The sequence below is a fragment of the Hetaerina americana genome, unplaced genomic scaffold (assembly GCF_022747635.1).
Source record: "Hetaerina americana unplaced genomic scaffold, ioHetAmer1.1.p SCAF_16, whole genome shotgun sequence".
NCBI classification, from domain to species: Eukaryota; Metazoa; Arthropoda; class Insecta; order Odonata; family Calopterygidae; genus Hetaerina; species Hetaerina americana.
This window is the reverse complement of record NW_027286719.1, coordinates 11,148,529-11,164,672: the sequence shown is the minus strand read 5'-3', so window position 1 is coordinate 11,164,672 and position 16,144 is coordinate 11,148,529. Positions and strand designations below refer to the sequence as shown.

The following is a 16,144-nucleotide window of genomic DNA, read 5'->3' as shown; positions in this document are numbered from 1 at the left end:
CTCTATGACTGACTGAAGCTTGACACCAATAAGATTTGTACAACCTGCTTTGAATTTCATTTCTGTGATTCACTGAAATAATTTCTCCCTTGATCTTTCTTCATATTTGGCCCTCTATTTGGGCTCATAATAAATGGAATATAATGCATTGTGTAATAATTGAATATATTGTAGTAATGAAACTAGAATTCAATTAAATGCAGCTCAGCCTCAAGTCCGTACGTTTTGACGCAAACCAAATAGAACTTCAATCATCAGCACAAATATTTCAATGGAGTCCGGTTATATTTTTTGATGATGCAATTTTTCTGGTAAAAAGTTAAAAATCAGTAATATTTTTTTAGGATAACAGAAGTCCAAATGATTATGGTATTTAATTACTGGTAAAACATGTTGGGGAAGAAGAAAGCAAGCTAATTCATGTATGATATGCAACCTATTGTTTACCCTAGTGTTTTGGGAGTAAATTTTGGTAGGGTTCACGATTAAATATGTTAAATTATAATAAATTTAATAAATGTGGTTAACTTGGGGAAAAGGTTGGATCCCAAGCCCAAAAAGCTGATAATTTAACCAGGTCATTGTGCTTGATACTCTGCTGTTTTCCAGAAAGCACAATAAATACAGCACCAAATTTCAGTACCTCGTGCTCCTAGTTTATATTGCTTTTTAGGGTGCCCTGGAGGCTAAATCTGCATTGCACTATAAACTTTATAGAAAAATATCAGAATCACTCTAATGAAACTTCTATATTCTTGGTTGGAATTCCAGCTGATTAGCATTTTGTGTTGAAGTAAAATATGCATCAAATTTAGTGTAATTGTGCCTTGCTTAATCTTCTCGTATCATGACTATAACGTTCTTGTTTGTTTTCCTTTCCATCCATTTCTCTTTTTCCATTCTCCTCATTCATGTCTCAAAACTCTCCAAATCAATGTACCTCTTGTCTCAATAACTATATTTTTACTTCTCTTTCCTGACTTATGATCCTTTTCATGAACTCTCTCACTTTTCCCAAGACTTCTTTACATAGTTGCAAATGGTGGATTGAGAATCAGGATGGACAGTTAGAAAAAAGAATAAGACAAGGATGTCCATTATCACGTGTGCTTTTTAACATGGTATGTGGAGGAAATGGTTGAAGAGACATGTTTAGAACTGAAGATGGAAATGAATCCAGAATTTGAATTGTCCGCTGCAAGTCAGTGGACAATTAAAAAAATCAGTTAGGTTTGTGGGTGATCGAGCTTTAGTTATTCAGGCAGCCGAGGGGTTGCGAGCATTGCTGAACACATTGGAAAGTCAATGAGATAGGTAATACTATATTTATTCACCATCAGACACAGTGTACAGTATTGAAAAAAATGACAGGTGTGTAAGATGCATCCATGGTATAGATCACATTTTTCCCAAATAGAAGTACAGAATACCGTAATGGCAGGAAATGAGTATACACTTAAGTTTGGAATTGATGTTGGTCCTTAAGCTACCATAGTAAGGTTTGATGTTTTCACGTGCATACCTGTGATGGTATGGGATGAGAATAAATTTGAACAAAACAAAGGTTGTGTGGTTTTCAAGAAAGAGAACAGCTAAGTGAAATATTACAATAGGAGCTCATAAACTAGAGCATGAGAATGAAGTAAAAATAAAAGCCTACTTCAATGTCTTTACTCTTTGCATGCTTTATTCTAAAACACATCCTAAATGGCAAACTTCTTACCTTCTCTAGTTTAAGCCTCCCAATATGAATCATTCTTAATGTTAATTTTTATCTTAGCCTTCCTCTTTCTCAAAAATCTTATGACATTCATTTATAATGATTCTTATTCCTTATCTATCAAGCTGATTCTGTAATTCACCCTGCAACATTGAAAACCCTTGGTATACTGGCTAACAAAGTCTGATCATCTGAAAATCAGACTTGATCAGTTTCTCACTGAATATCCTTCCTTTAATTAGCCCTTCCCATGCCTCTTGTACCATAGTTGAAAAGAGCACATATAACTGCAAATAACTTTCATTAAGTTTTTGGGGAATTGAAAGTTACGTTTTAACTTAGTTTTCATGCTCTTCAGTATGCATTTTGTCAAACTACACTTGCAATATGAATTGTCATCTTGTTTGTTAGAACTTCAAAAATAGCCTGTGATTATTTTTATTTGGTTAACATTTTCTGATGACTACTTTTCGGTGTAGATAATTGCCAATACATGTATGAGTGAAGAGAAAGGCTTTCTTTCAGTTGGGCTTGTTTGCTGAACGACTGGATAGGAAATTAAATTAAGCAGTAGTAGGCATGATGGGGGAGGAGGGTGCTCCCGGGAGAAATCCAAATAAAGCAGGAAAGATCCGTGCCGACCATTTTGATTGTGAATTGAACCATGATGGAAGGGAAGATACTAGGCAAGTGAAGTAGAGTTAGGAAAAGGATAGGGATATTAGAGGGAATGAAGGGGGGAAAGAATGTGTGTGGAATTGAAGAACATTTTATTAAGTGTGGGGTGTCTGGTTTTATCCTATTTGGCTGGGCTTAGAAAAACAGCAATGTACAGTTCATCGACACAGAAACTTAGCTGAAAGAAAGCTAGACTACCAGATAGGACGTATCCATTCAATAATTAATAGATTTGAAAGGATGTCTTGTTTTGTGAATTAAATATTCAGTGTGTTACTCTAAAACTGTAATTCCCGTTCAGTTATATTTTGCTTACCCATTATTGCAATCTTTTCAGAATTATATGTTTAGAAAGATGAAACAAACCTAAGGTACCATCATTCCTGAAAGTAATATTAATTTTTCTGCCTTTTTTTTCAAAATTAGAATACTGTTAAATTCCTGTCTTCATTTATTGTCATAGTTCGTATGATTTCTTGGTTAGGATGTTCTAGTTTTTCAAATCCTCTTCAAAGCATATACAAAGTGCAACAAGGGTTTTGCACCTTGTTGGTCCACCCCAAAACTGCCAAAATGCTTGGAAAAGTATTTCAGCCCAGGATTATATTGGAAAAATGTATCAGGAGAATTTTTTTTAATGGCAAAAGAATGAGAATTCAATCTGCCCCAATTATTAAACTCTGCTTGTATTAAGAAAACATTGATGAATTAATGGATTTTTTATTTTAAAAAAATTCATGGATACTTTATTGATAGAAATGAGCTCTTACGGCTAGTAATATATAATAAATGTGAAACTCCAATAGCCGTAAACAGTTTACCTTTCTAAACAAAGTAAAAATGAAATTAGTTGGCTAGCGCCACAAGTCAAGAAGGGGTAAAAGGTAAAAAAGGATAATGATGTAGGTAAAAGGTAAAAAAGGAGAGGATAAGAAAGGTGAATACGAAAACGCGTATTTCGGCCACAAAGTAGCCCTCTTCAGCGTACTGAAGGGTAATCGTCACGACAACACAAGTCGAAGTGAGGCTCCTCACTTCGACTTGTGTTGTAGGGTCCTCACTTCGACTTGTGTTGTAGTGACGAATACCCTTCAGTACGCTGAAGAGGGCTACTTTGTGGCCGAAATACGCGTATTCGTATTCACCTTTCTTATCCTCTCCATTTTTACCTTTTACCCCTTCTTGACTTGTGGCGCTAGCCAACTAATTTCATTTTTACTTTGTTTAGAAAGGTAAACTGTTTACGGCTATTGGAGTTTCACATTTATTATATCATGGATACTTATTTTTTCTTTTTTATTTTAAGCTCTACAGCACTATCTTGCCTTTTTAGTTTCCCAGCGCTTGACCCCCAAAAATTATTGAGCACCTGGCATATTAAATGTAGAAATTTTGTGTATGATTGCACAAATAATTTTTCTCATGTCATTAACATTTCATTGGCTTATGCTTACAAAAGGTATTTTTTTATTAAATAGTCCAAATTCATTTTTCAGCTCTCGGAATTTTTCTCATTCAAAAAATACATTGTAATATATATTAGAAGTTCATTTGCAAAGTCACATTTTCAGAACTAATTTAGACTAAGAATACTAAATCTTTAGGAATAGCATGTTTAACTAGAAAACATATTGATGAAGAATGCATTATCTGATTTTGCATTAGTGAGCATTGCATATGAACCGTTAGTAGAATTATTCAATTCTTCAAGATTGAATATGTTAACTCAATAAAGTCACTTGCGACTAAAAAGGCATTAGTTACATGAACACTTTGTGATGCAACTTCTTCTGCCTTAATTTACATCAAATATGTTGGTTTCAATACTTGAACATTGTACGAGACTTGAAAATTTAGGCCTTAAATCTATTCTAAATCCATGTCATGTTTAAAAATACCATTTTCAAGGATGACACTAGCAGTATTTTAGTAGCCAATTCTGGAAGAGCTGATTTTGCATTAAGGTATGTTTCTGTGTACTAGGAGAGGTGCCATTCAATGTATTGGAGTGTCTGTAAATACTTCTTATAGAGTAATGCGTCAATTCCTAAAATCTCTGGAAATGAAATTTGTTGTCTCCGGTATAACTTAATTTATGCAGCAATTCACTCATAATTTACTCAGCAAATTTAAATGAAAGAAGTCACTTGGTAAGTCCACACAAACTTAGTTCATGTGGAATTACCAAGTTACTTCAAGTTAATTTAAATATCTCTTGTTATGTATAAATTGTTGAAATTTGATTATTGCTATTGAGTGACATGTATGAGGTTTGTCCAAAAAGTATCCGATCTGCATACATAACACCATGCTGGAACTATTCTCAATCATATCCTTCGAGTATTCCCCTTTCAACTAAACAAGCTACCATTGGTGCTCACACATCCTGAAGCAGCTCTGAGAGTCAGTTTTTGGAATGGCTTTCAGTGCACTCTTCACTTTCGTTCAAATTGTCTCGGTTTCATCAACTGGGTGCCCTTTGAGCAGAAGGGTGATCTTGGGAACAAGAAAAAGTCAGGGACTCTACAGAGGCTGGGGAAGTTGCACAAGGTTCAACAATCTTCTTCATCACAAGTCATTTTTGCTTGATATTTTCTGGTGTTGTGGTGCTGAAAGGCCGGTCAGAACGCGGGTCACTATCTACAGACGTGCAGCCATTTATAAACTGCTGCACTCTACCATTCTTTTATCTGTGTTTTGTCCATGCTTATATCCCCAAAGGCGGTCTGTATCATTTCAGTAGTTTCTGTGCAGCTCTTTTTGATTTTAAAGCAAAATTTGATGCAAATGTGTGTATCTCTTTTGTCATTTTCAGTTGAAACAAAATCTGACAAAGCAGTTAAGGTAATAGAGAAAATGCCTGTGCGCAAATTAATACACCCTGTCCGTAATTGCAGCAGCCGGTGAGTGTGTTAGGAGTCACTTTTTATCCTCGTACCCCTTAGACATTACTTAAAAACTCTGGCATGGAGTTATGAATGCTGATTGGATACTTTTGGATCACACCAGTATACCTTTGAGTAAGGATTTGATCCATGGAAATCACAGAAATCTAGGCTTCTTCCTACCAGGTTATAAGTCTGGCATTTTTTTTGTTGTTAGTGATATTCTTCATTTACAGGATTTTTCTGGTGATTTCTTTTAGGTTGTACATGTCAACTGTGAGTGAGAATTTATGTGCTTAAGCTTAATTAAGTGTATTGGTATTCAGTGTTGAAAACTGGTCATCAAACTCATAATCATTAGAAACATAAATGAAGTATAATTATTAGTGGTGGTAACAATAATATAATAATTATAATATTAAGTTGTTTATTGGTTAAATGTTGCATACTTAAAGGAATGAATTTTATTAATTAGTTGTATTTCTCATATTTGTCTTTCTAAATTTCCTGAAAATTTATTCAGAAAATAATTGTCAATTTTGTTATAGAATCGGCAGTGGTGTTAAATGATAGTTCTAAATCCTCACCTGAAGTATAGTCCAGAGTGTATGTACCAACCAAAACTATCTATGCATTTGCACTCCAAATGTGCATGTGTAATTTTCAGCTGGTACAGTGATTATTAAATAGCATTATAAAGAGAATTCCAAATTATTAAATTTTCTTTTTGTGAGTAAAACATTGGCAAAACTTTTTATTGCCATGGCCAGTCATTTTTTTTCATTTGGAAAAAGCTGGTACACCATTTATATGTTGCATACATTTATAATTTTATCACTTTATGTCTTCAACAATCAAAAAATTATCTGTTGAAGTCTTCAGCACTAAGAAAGCTCTCATTCTTGTATTATTCTACATAATTTTGAAATATGTCAGACCATGAATTATAGCATAATATAATTTGAATTAAAAATTGGAGCTAGTTCATAATATCTTATTAAAAAATAATCAAAAAAATTTACTGCAAATTGTGACTGTATCCATTTGCAGCATTATCATTGCATAGTCATTTCTCCATTTTATAGCCTGGAAGTTATTGGCTCTTGTATCTATTAACACAGTATGCTTTTGCTTATAAATTTGTGGTCTGAACTCGACAGGCTGAATTGCCAATGTTCTTACATTTCCATGATGCTTTAAGCACCTTGCCTAAAATGTCTTAATTGTTTGCATGAAAAAGAATTTTTTTGTGGCGGCATGGAATGCTTTTTCAGAAGCATAGCTCTGCCATAGAAGTCCCCAGACAGGGTCAGTTTTTATAGATTAGCATGCCATAATTTGTTTGTGATATTGATGTCTTTTCGTTCCTTTATTTATTCATAAGGAAAGCTATGTTCAATGTGTACATTAAATTAAATCAGTGTAAGTAAAACCTGAAAATTTTATTTTGAAATATTAAAAGTATGGCTAAGTAAGTGAAAAGAATTTAATGTTTTGCATCATGCTATGACTAGAAAATGTATCAATTTGAAACATGGATTTATACATCTCCAAACATAATCAATAGCCTAACATAATGTGTTTTGTGTGAAATGCAGGAAACTTCTCACAAACTGTTGAAAAGCATCTGGATGTTCAGCATTGTTGCTTGACCTTTTATAGAAACAGATACGTAAAAAATATTCAGAATTTTAATACTTAGCTGTGGCAAGATCAAAATTCAAATCATCTTTGGATATTTCTAACCGTGAATGAATTAACTATAGGAACTGCAGCTTAGCATATTCATGATCAAAAACATGAACAGTATGTTAAATATTCCAGGATTCAGTATGCAATTATGATGTGATAGCTGGAATAAATAATTATTATAATATTTTAAATGTGTCAATACTTTTGAAGGATCTTGTGTAGCGTGAAGTAAAACATGAAGTGCATGTAGCCACTACAGTCAACGATGTATGGAACAAAAGTTTGCTCACCTACATTAATAATGCCTATATCATGCAAAATTTCTACAATTTGCATAGGAATTTTATCCATTTGGTAATGAGGTTGATGAAATGACTCAGTAGAACAAGAATTGACACATGATAGTTGAATGATAAATCTGCAAACTCTTCAAAGAAAGATCATTATTGTTGTATTTTTTACAACATACCAATACCCATCATCCTCCAGAGTTAGATTGTCCTTAAATAGTCCCTTTTGAGCGTAATGAACCTCCTTAACTTTTTTCTTGTTCTAATGCTCCTTGAGACTAGCTGGAATCCAGTTTTTATAGGTCCTTCAACATTGCCTCTGCAACCTTCACCACTGCTTTCAATAATGAAAAATAACGTAATCGTTAATTAACTTAAGGGAGCAGGCTAAAAGTTTTTGGGATAGGTCTGGACGTATGGGACGATGAAAAATACTTCCTCGTGGGTTTTTGTAAGATAATTAGCAACAGCATTTTTGATGTGTAGCTATGTATTGTTGTGATGCAGCGTTCAACCTATTCCTTGTGACCTTTTAGAAAGTGGATTTGTGGAAAATGTGGCCTTTTGTGATTGATGTAGCCTTTTCTTTCATTGCGAGAGAATTTTCATTAGATTTCTATTGTATGCTCCATTTACAGTTCTGTGTACTTGCACTACATCAATCCCTTAATTTAAAAGACATATAAACCATGGCTTTCTCAGTAGATTTTGTCCTAAGTGGGCATTTTTTGGTTAAGGTGATGGCGAAGATTTCCACATACAGCTTTGCTTATTATCTGGACCAAAATGATATAGCCATGTATCATCGGCAATGGTAAACTTGGAAAGAAACTAATCTCCCTGTGACATCAATTTTAATTGTGAAAATGCAATCACGTGAACATTCTGTTATAAGGGAACAAGCAGTCTTACCCACCTGCTGTACTCGCATCTCATTTGCAATATTTCTGTTATCAACATGTAGATGGCACTCAATGGAATTTTCAATATCTCTGATGGTGCTGTTAACATTATTAAATGATGTTTCTTGCGATGGCAGCAGTGGCATTACTGTTTACTTCTGTAAGGGCAGTTACTGGGACTCTGGATCCACCATTCCTTGGAATTGTCTTCCCTGAATTTAAAATGTATTTGTCCATCTTTTAACTGAGGAATAGGGGAGAATAGGCTCTTTATAAGCCTTCTGTTCTACTATGTAGGTCTGATGACTTGTTCAGGCAAAAGCAAAATTTCAATGCATCATATTGCTCATGAATTGTTTTCTCGGTTACTGCTGTGGGCTAACAGGGCATGTTTCAACTTGCATTGGCTGCTGCTGATGCAATGCTGAGTCAAATCAATTAAACTTGTGTCATGTATGCATTATGCATGAAGTAAGCAATATAGCATAAAATAAAAAAATTGTTCTGAAGTTGAAGTCTAGTGTTGTCTGTTATACTACCTTGATCAAAAAGTTCCCGGAATAACCACCGTGTGGCGCTCCCATCGTTCCGATTTGAGTTCTGTTTTTTTTGTTAAATTGGTACATCTGTTGTTGATATTCCCTTTAAATCTTAGTATCATAACTTGACATTTGCAAAAGTTACGTAGCCAAGAGTACATCTATCTCTGTGTGTGTTGGCGATTTTTTACAATTTCAGAAATGGATTTAAATTTGCAACAACGAACTTGTATTAAATTTTGCGTAAAAAACGGATTTAGTGGCGCACGGACGTTGGAAATGTTGGAAAAGTGTTTCGGCAACGATTCTCTAAAAAAAACGGTCGTTTACCAGTGGCACGAGCGGTTCAGAAGTGGTCGTGAGTCAATCGAAGATGATGAACGCAGTGGCAGACCATCGACATCGAAAGTCGGTGAAAAAATTGATAAAGTAAAAGAAATGTTGGTCAATAACCGCAAATTAACCATCAGAGAAATAGCGGAGGACTTGAACATTGCCTATGGATCCGCCCAAGACATTGTGGTTAATGATTTGGGTTTCCGTCGTGTAGCAGCAAAGTTGGTGCCAAAAGACCTCAATTTCATGCAAAAAAGAGACCGTGTTGACGTCGCAAAAGACATGATTTGCGAGGCTGAATCCGATCCCACATTCATCAAAAGGATCATTACTGGAGACGAGACGTGGGTTTATGAGTACGACACGCAATCCAGACATCAGGCAAGTGAATGGCGTTCACCAAATGAGCCGAGACCAAAAAAACCACGTCGTTTTCAGTCAAAAAAGAAGGCAATGCTGACGGTTTTCATGGATTACAACGGTGTAGTGCATCATGAATTTTTGCCAGAAGGCCAGACAGTAAACAAAGAGTATTATTTGGGCGTTATGAGACGTTTGCGTGAAGCAATTCGCCGAAAGAGACCAGAAATGTGGGCAGAAAACTCGTGGATTTTGCACCATGATAACGCACCGTCGCACAGTGCTATCATTATTCGTAATTTTTTGACGAAAAATGCAACAAATACCATCCAACAGCCACCGAATTCACCTGATTTGGCTCCCTGTGACTTCTTTCTGTTCAATCGAGTTAAAAAACCATTACGGGGAACGCGTTTTAGCAGCCGAGAGGAAGTAATGGAAAAATCACAGGAAGCACTGATGGACATACCGAAAACCGAATATAAAAAATGTTTTGAGGATTGGATCAAGCGCTGGCATAAGTGTGTTGCAGTCGATGGGGATTACTTTGAAGGGGACAATATAGATTTAGATGAATTAACTTGTATTTTTAATTTTCTGAATAAATTCCGGGAAATTTTTGATTAAAGTAGTATATTACTAATGAGGCAATTGAAACGAGGTGTGAAATTTTTTATGCCTATTTTTTAAATGTATGGACAGCATGCTCATGTGCTTATTCTGCAAATACAGAAAGTATCTAGTGATTTTATACTAGTTAGCTGATTATTTTCACCCATTTTCCATGAGCTTGTGCCATTTTTTATCAACTGCTTTGTAATGGAAAAAAAGTAAATTCATATTTATGAAGAAATGTACATTTTTAAATTAATGCTCTTAAGAAATAATTCCAGTGTAATATTGAATGGCAAATAGAAAAGTCACTAATTCATTCTTTAAATATATGTGTGGGGTCAGACAAAATTTCATTTGCATGAATCAAGATCCTGTCACCTGATGACATGCCATTCTGTCAACCTTAAATTGCTATTGCCAAGGAGTGGTAGGAATTCTATTTTGATAAGATTTATGAAGACTGGTGCAACTTAAATGTTACAGTTATCTTGCAGTTTGATTGTTGCTATTCCAGCAAGCTATCCCATGTTTATCACCCAGAGAAATTAAAATTATGCTTGAGGCCACACTTTTTAAGACCTTTAGATGTGGTATATTTTGATTGATGTTTTTAGGTCTTCATATGTTTCATGAAACTTGATAGAAATATTAATAATTCAAAAGTAAATAATAATTTTTAATAAATCTTCCTCATTAAAAAGCTTGTATGCGAAACTTTTGTAAGTGATAGGGTGATTAAATAATGATGACCTCTACATGAATACTTTTTATCCACTAAATAATTAGTCATCAATTATTATAAATTTTGCCTTGATGTGGCATTGCAGCCAGGAATTGGATTATTTGAGAGAGGCTAGTCATTTCTCTTATAAACTCACACAATTTTAATAAATTTTTCATCTCCATGAATAAATCATATCAAGGTCCAATGGAATGAAACATAAATGTCTTTTTTAACCTAGAATCATCTTTCCTAAGTTAAAAAAACTGAGCTCATTATTTTATTAATATCGATCGAGTAAATGAGTTGCTATATAAAGTAATCAGCTCATTGAGGTCCAAAGTACCATTTTGTGGTCTATTTTTTTGATACTTTTGGTTAGGCTTGATTTCTTCATCTTTTGGATCTTATATGATATTTTCATGTAGCTCTGCATGAGTAGTGTGCATGGCTTCCTATGTATTAATTAAAATCATTTTCTACTGTTGACATTAATGACATAATCGTTAAAATGTATATTTCCCAAAGGGTATAAACAGAAATTCTACAGAAATGAAGAAATTTGAGTGGTTCAAATGTGATTCCTTTAGTTGAATTATTGGCACAGATTGGAGCTGCTGATTAAATGAAACTCCATTATTTTTGTCTTCTGATCTTTAACTTGTGAACTTTTTGCAATTATGGCTGTCAATTTTAGTTGCTCCACTTTCTCATTAAAAAAAATGAAACAATTTTCCTCAAGAAAATAATTGGTGTAATTTTGCTTTACATTCTATAGGTGTAGGAAAATCATTAGTTATGTTCAGTTATTGTACTGCTTGAGTCAATTTTTTTATTAAGCATTGACATTTCATAGTTGATTTAAATAATATATTTCAGCATCAGTTATGACTATCTTCAGTTGAATTATTCAGTTTATTAATTTTAAGTCATTGTATTGTAGACTTGTTTATTCATTCCTGAATATAATCCCACGTTCTTATCCTTCCTTCTACACCATGTATTTTGTCAGCCGAATGAGTTTGGCTTAGGATTGTCAATGGCAATTTTATAGTTGAAACAAGCGGTTAATGCTGTATTTTTGTATATCAATGACACTATTAAGCACTTTTTTAGCGATTTATTCTAATTTTTCATAGATGGATTTTTTAATTTTATTGATTTGGCTAAATGTTTCAGTTTTAATTTATTTTTGATTTACTTGTGAGCTGGTGATCATTTATTTCTCTTCTCTCTTAACATCACCTTTCATGTTTGCAATGCAAAGGTAGGATGATAGGACCTTTCATTATTTAGTCTGATATAATTTTGCAACATAGCCAGTTCATTTAGAGCATCACAACACAAGTGAGCAGAGTTACATTTTAGTTTAAATCTTGGCCAGTAAGCAAACCACCCATCATCATCTCAAAGTCACATTGGTCGTATTTCATTCTTTAGTTCTGCTTCAAGTAAAGCAGTTTAATTGTATTTCTGGAGTCCTCTCATACTGATCATCAAAATAGATTAAGTTCAAATGGATTTCATTAATAGTTAGTGTGTGGAGATTAGGTAATTGATTTTTTACTGGACTCCACTTTGTAGAGCATCTGAGCACAATATTTTTTTTCTATTTTTTCGGTTAGTAAAGGAATGATTGGTAGGATAGGTTGCAATTACTTGAGTTGTAATGGATGCTGTGTTCAGTTCTTGTGACATCTTGAAGTATCTGCATTCCTGCATGTCCCATTGCATGGGTGAGCTGCATTTGTCGTAGAATTTGAATCAATCATATCATATCCGTAACACCTTTTGCTAATTCTCTTGTAATTTTCTTTATTCTTTTGCTGCTGCTTCATGTGTGTAGGTGTCACCAGCCTGACGAAAATGTGAATTTCCTCTGCAAACAAAGAACTAACCTCACTGATTCAGACTATTGCCAGGTTTGTATGAAGTAGGCAGGGAAATTTTGAATGATGACTCCTCTTGAGCCTCTTTTTAGTCATCTCTGTGATACTAGATCTTTTGGGATTAATTAATGGTTGCTTACAGAATTCATCCACCAATACAAATCACTTCTTACAATGCATGCTAATCTGTTATTAACTGTAATTGATTTTGTTTGAACTAATGAAAGGCATACAATCGAATATTTAGATCTTAATCACTACAAATAGTAATACCTTGATGAACATTTTTTATCGCCATATCTTCAGACGGTTTAATGTGAGCCATATTGTTTAGTTATTTATTCTCAGAGAAGAAAGAATATATCTGCAGTATCGCCACATAAATATAAAAAAATGCAAAGGAAATTGTAGATCAAGACAGTTTAAGTTTTGCATGAATTTTTATTATCTTCTAGTCACACAAACCTCTAGTATTCACAGAACTACTTTTCCCCTAGCTGAAACTAATCCATTTCCTTCAGGCTAAGAGGTAATGCACACTGGCTAATGCTAACAACAATATGAAGTGGTGTTGGAAATAGTTGTGGCGGTGGGAGGGTATGCTGTCGTTTACCCAGAATTTTTGCCTGTAGTTCATTTGCGTATGAATGATTAAAAAGCACATAATTTCAATGAATCCTATGATTTTTTGTTACTTAGACAATTTGGAAAAACAATTGAGTTTTAATGGAAAGAAGCAGTGTGTTCGATGAATCATTGCCCCTAAAACTTTTTACCCACCTACAAAATGTTTTTTTCTGGCATATATCCAATTGAAGCAGCATAACATAATTTTAAATATATTACTTTGTCCAATGTTTCACATGTATTTGTAACTCCAAAATTCCAACTGTAATGTATTCTATGCATTTTTATGGTTGACATGGTGTAACTTAAGTTTTATTCTAATTTTATTTTCCTTAAAAATGGAAATATGGTGCAATGCAATGCTATTTCCTCATTTGTTCGGCAACCCCGGCTGTACTTGGATGTTTTGTAAGTGTTTTATAGAGTGAATTGTACTGATTTATTTTGTAAAAATGCAGTACTTATAAAAAATGGTCTCATGAAACACTTGAAAGAGGACATGAATATTTTGCAAATTATGGATGAAAAAGCTGATGCTTTTTGGGTATATCTGCTGAATAAATTTCTGTTAGGTCTCCCAACTGTTTATGATCTCCATCTCCACTATTATTTCAATGGCCAACTCACTCAATGTCTTCAGGGATTCTAAAGCCCAAAAGACACTGAGTGAGTCAGTCATTGAAACATAGGTGGAGATGGAGAACTTAGCCTTGTGGAAAACCCAAGAGGAATTTCACAGATATAAAAGTTTGAATCAGTTAAATAGAATTAGGGAGTAGATTGAGGTACAATTTTTTCTGGTGCCATGTGTTAGTGAATGTGTCTCAGCACATCTTTTAATTGAGCTGCAGTAGGTAGACCCTGGGTATATAGTTTCCTTTCAGCATTTCATGGTATTTTCAACGTAAGCAAATTCTCTCCATGTTATGAAATAACATGAGCTTGATATTTACCGGCATATTACACCTTCCCACCTCAGCGTTAAATGAGTTAATATGTTCTGGCCATCTCAAGAAGTCATTAGTTGAACATTTCTATTAGCCCAACAAAATAAATGGAAAATTTGAATTATTCATTTTTTCCCATTTGGAAAATTGCGGTGATATGCTTATTCTTTTCAGTGATAATTATTTATTCAAATTTTACAGCATATTTGTCATAAAACAAACAACTTTTATTTATAACAAATGGAAATTAGATACTTCCAAATAGCATTATCTTAACAACAAGAGCAATTATTTTTTCCCAGTATAAAGTATGACCAGTTCAAGTGTAGTATTTTTCTTTGGTTTCATTGGTTTACGGCTTGCCAAATTCTTTGTGTAATTTCCTATAACATTGTCTTTTCCAATTTTGATAATTTTTACCCTATATTTGGTACGAGTACAGATATATTTATGCAGTAAGAAAGTCTAAAAAAGTAGTTCAGCTATTACAATCCATATTAACATAATTTAAATAACAGTTATTGATGCAGTCGAATCCTTTTATAACAAGTGTGCCATGTAATAAGAATTTCAATATGAGTGGTGAAGGTGTGGCTTTTTTTCTTGATGAATTATAGGTGAAGTAAATGTCTAATGGTGAGGCTAACTTATTGAATATACAGTGTTTATTTGATATTATGAGTATTTTGGTCATTTCATAAAATTGGAAACATAAAACTTGTACCATATTATATGGTCAGACATACATCCCATGACTAAGCTTTCCTGTTCATAGTTTCCATGGCTTGCTTGTTTTCTCTGAGACCATTTCAGCCAGACCATGGCACCTCCATGTAAAGATTCGCACTGAAATTGTGAACATCATATGAGGGTGGTCCCATAAGTACCCGGCCTGATGTACAGATGGCAGTAGTTTTTTGAAAAATCACTGTATTGGAAAGTACACAATCTAGAAAGTAGATGTTTCAAGTTTGAAGATGCTGCGTTGTTAAGTATTTGTTTGGCAGCCATCAATAGTGAACGTTTTCAGTGAATTTGTGGGAATGGAGAAAATCGGTCATAGTTCTATGATACAATACTTTTATTTGAAAGGCCTCAGCCCAACCTGGGTAGATGCTGAACTGCATCCTATTCTGCGAGTCTTGATCCTTCGTTTACAGCAGTAAAATATTGGGTAGCCAAGTTTAAACGAGATCGTACGGGCTGTCTAGACGAGCATCGCATTGGTCCACCAAATGGTAATGACTCCAGAAATGGTGAAGATAATCCACAAGGTGATACTGAATGATCGTCGACTGAAAGTGGGTGAGCTAGCAGATATATAAGGCATTCCAAAAAGTGCAGTACATCGCATATAAACTCAAAATTAGGACATGAGAAAGCTGTGTGCGAGGTTGGTGCCGCTTTTACTCACACTCGCACAATACCAGGGTTGTGAAGATCTTTCAATTGAGTGTTAAGCAAAGGTTCACAGCAACAAAGTAGAATTTTTGTGCCATTTCATATCCATAGATGAAACTTGGGTACATTACTTCACACCCGAGACAAAAGAAAAATCAAAACAATGGTTTCAAATGGCAGAACTGGCTCCAAAGAAGGCAAAAACCATTTCATCTGCAGGCAAAGTCATGCCATCGGTTTTTTGGGATGCACGTGAGATAATTTTCATTGACTATCTTGAAAAAGGAAAAACTATCAGCAGCAAATATTATGTGAACTTATTGCAATGTTTGAGCAAAGAAATCAAGCAAAAGCTGCTGCATTTGGCTTGGAAGAAATTGTTGTTTCATCAAGACAATTCACCAGCTCACAAATCCATTATTGCAATGGCCAAGACTCATGAGTTCATGTTTGAATTGCTACCTCTTGCACCCTATTCGCCAGATATAGCCCACTCGGATTATTTTCTGTTCGCAAACCTGAAAAATGGCCAAGTGGTGAAA

The 16,144-nt window shown here is 34.3% G+C and overlaps 1 protein-coding gene across 5 annotated transcripts in view; it reads left to right on the top strand.

The window, feature by feature from the left end:
* The window catches only part of Magi (membrane associated guanylate kinase, WW and PDZ domain containing protein magi), a 132,660-nt gene that overhangs the window by 101,833 nt on the left and 14,683 nt on the right, over positions 1-16,144 (top strand). Inside the window, exon 15 of one of the 5 annotated variants that reach the window (XR_011700589.1) lies at positions 12,585-12,660. The exons of the other annotated variants lie outside the window; for them this stretch is intronic. The gene's annotated coding sequence lies outside the window, so the exon portion shown is untranslated. The remainder of the gene's footprint in view (positions 1-12,584; positions 12,661-16,144) is intronic. 5 annotated transcript variants of the gene reach the window in all.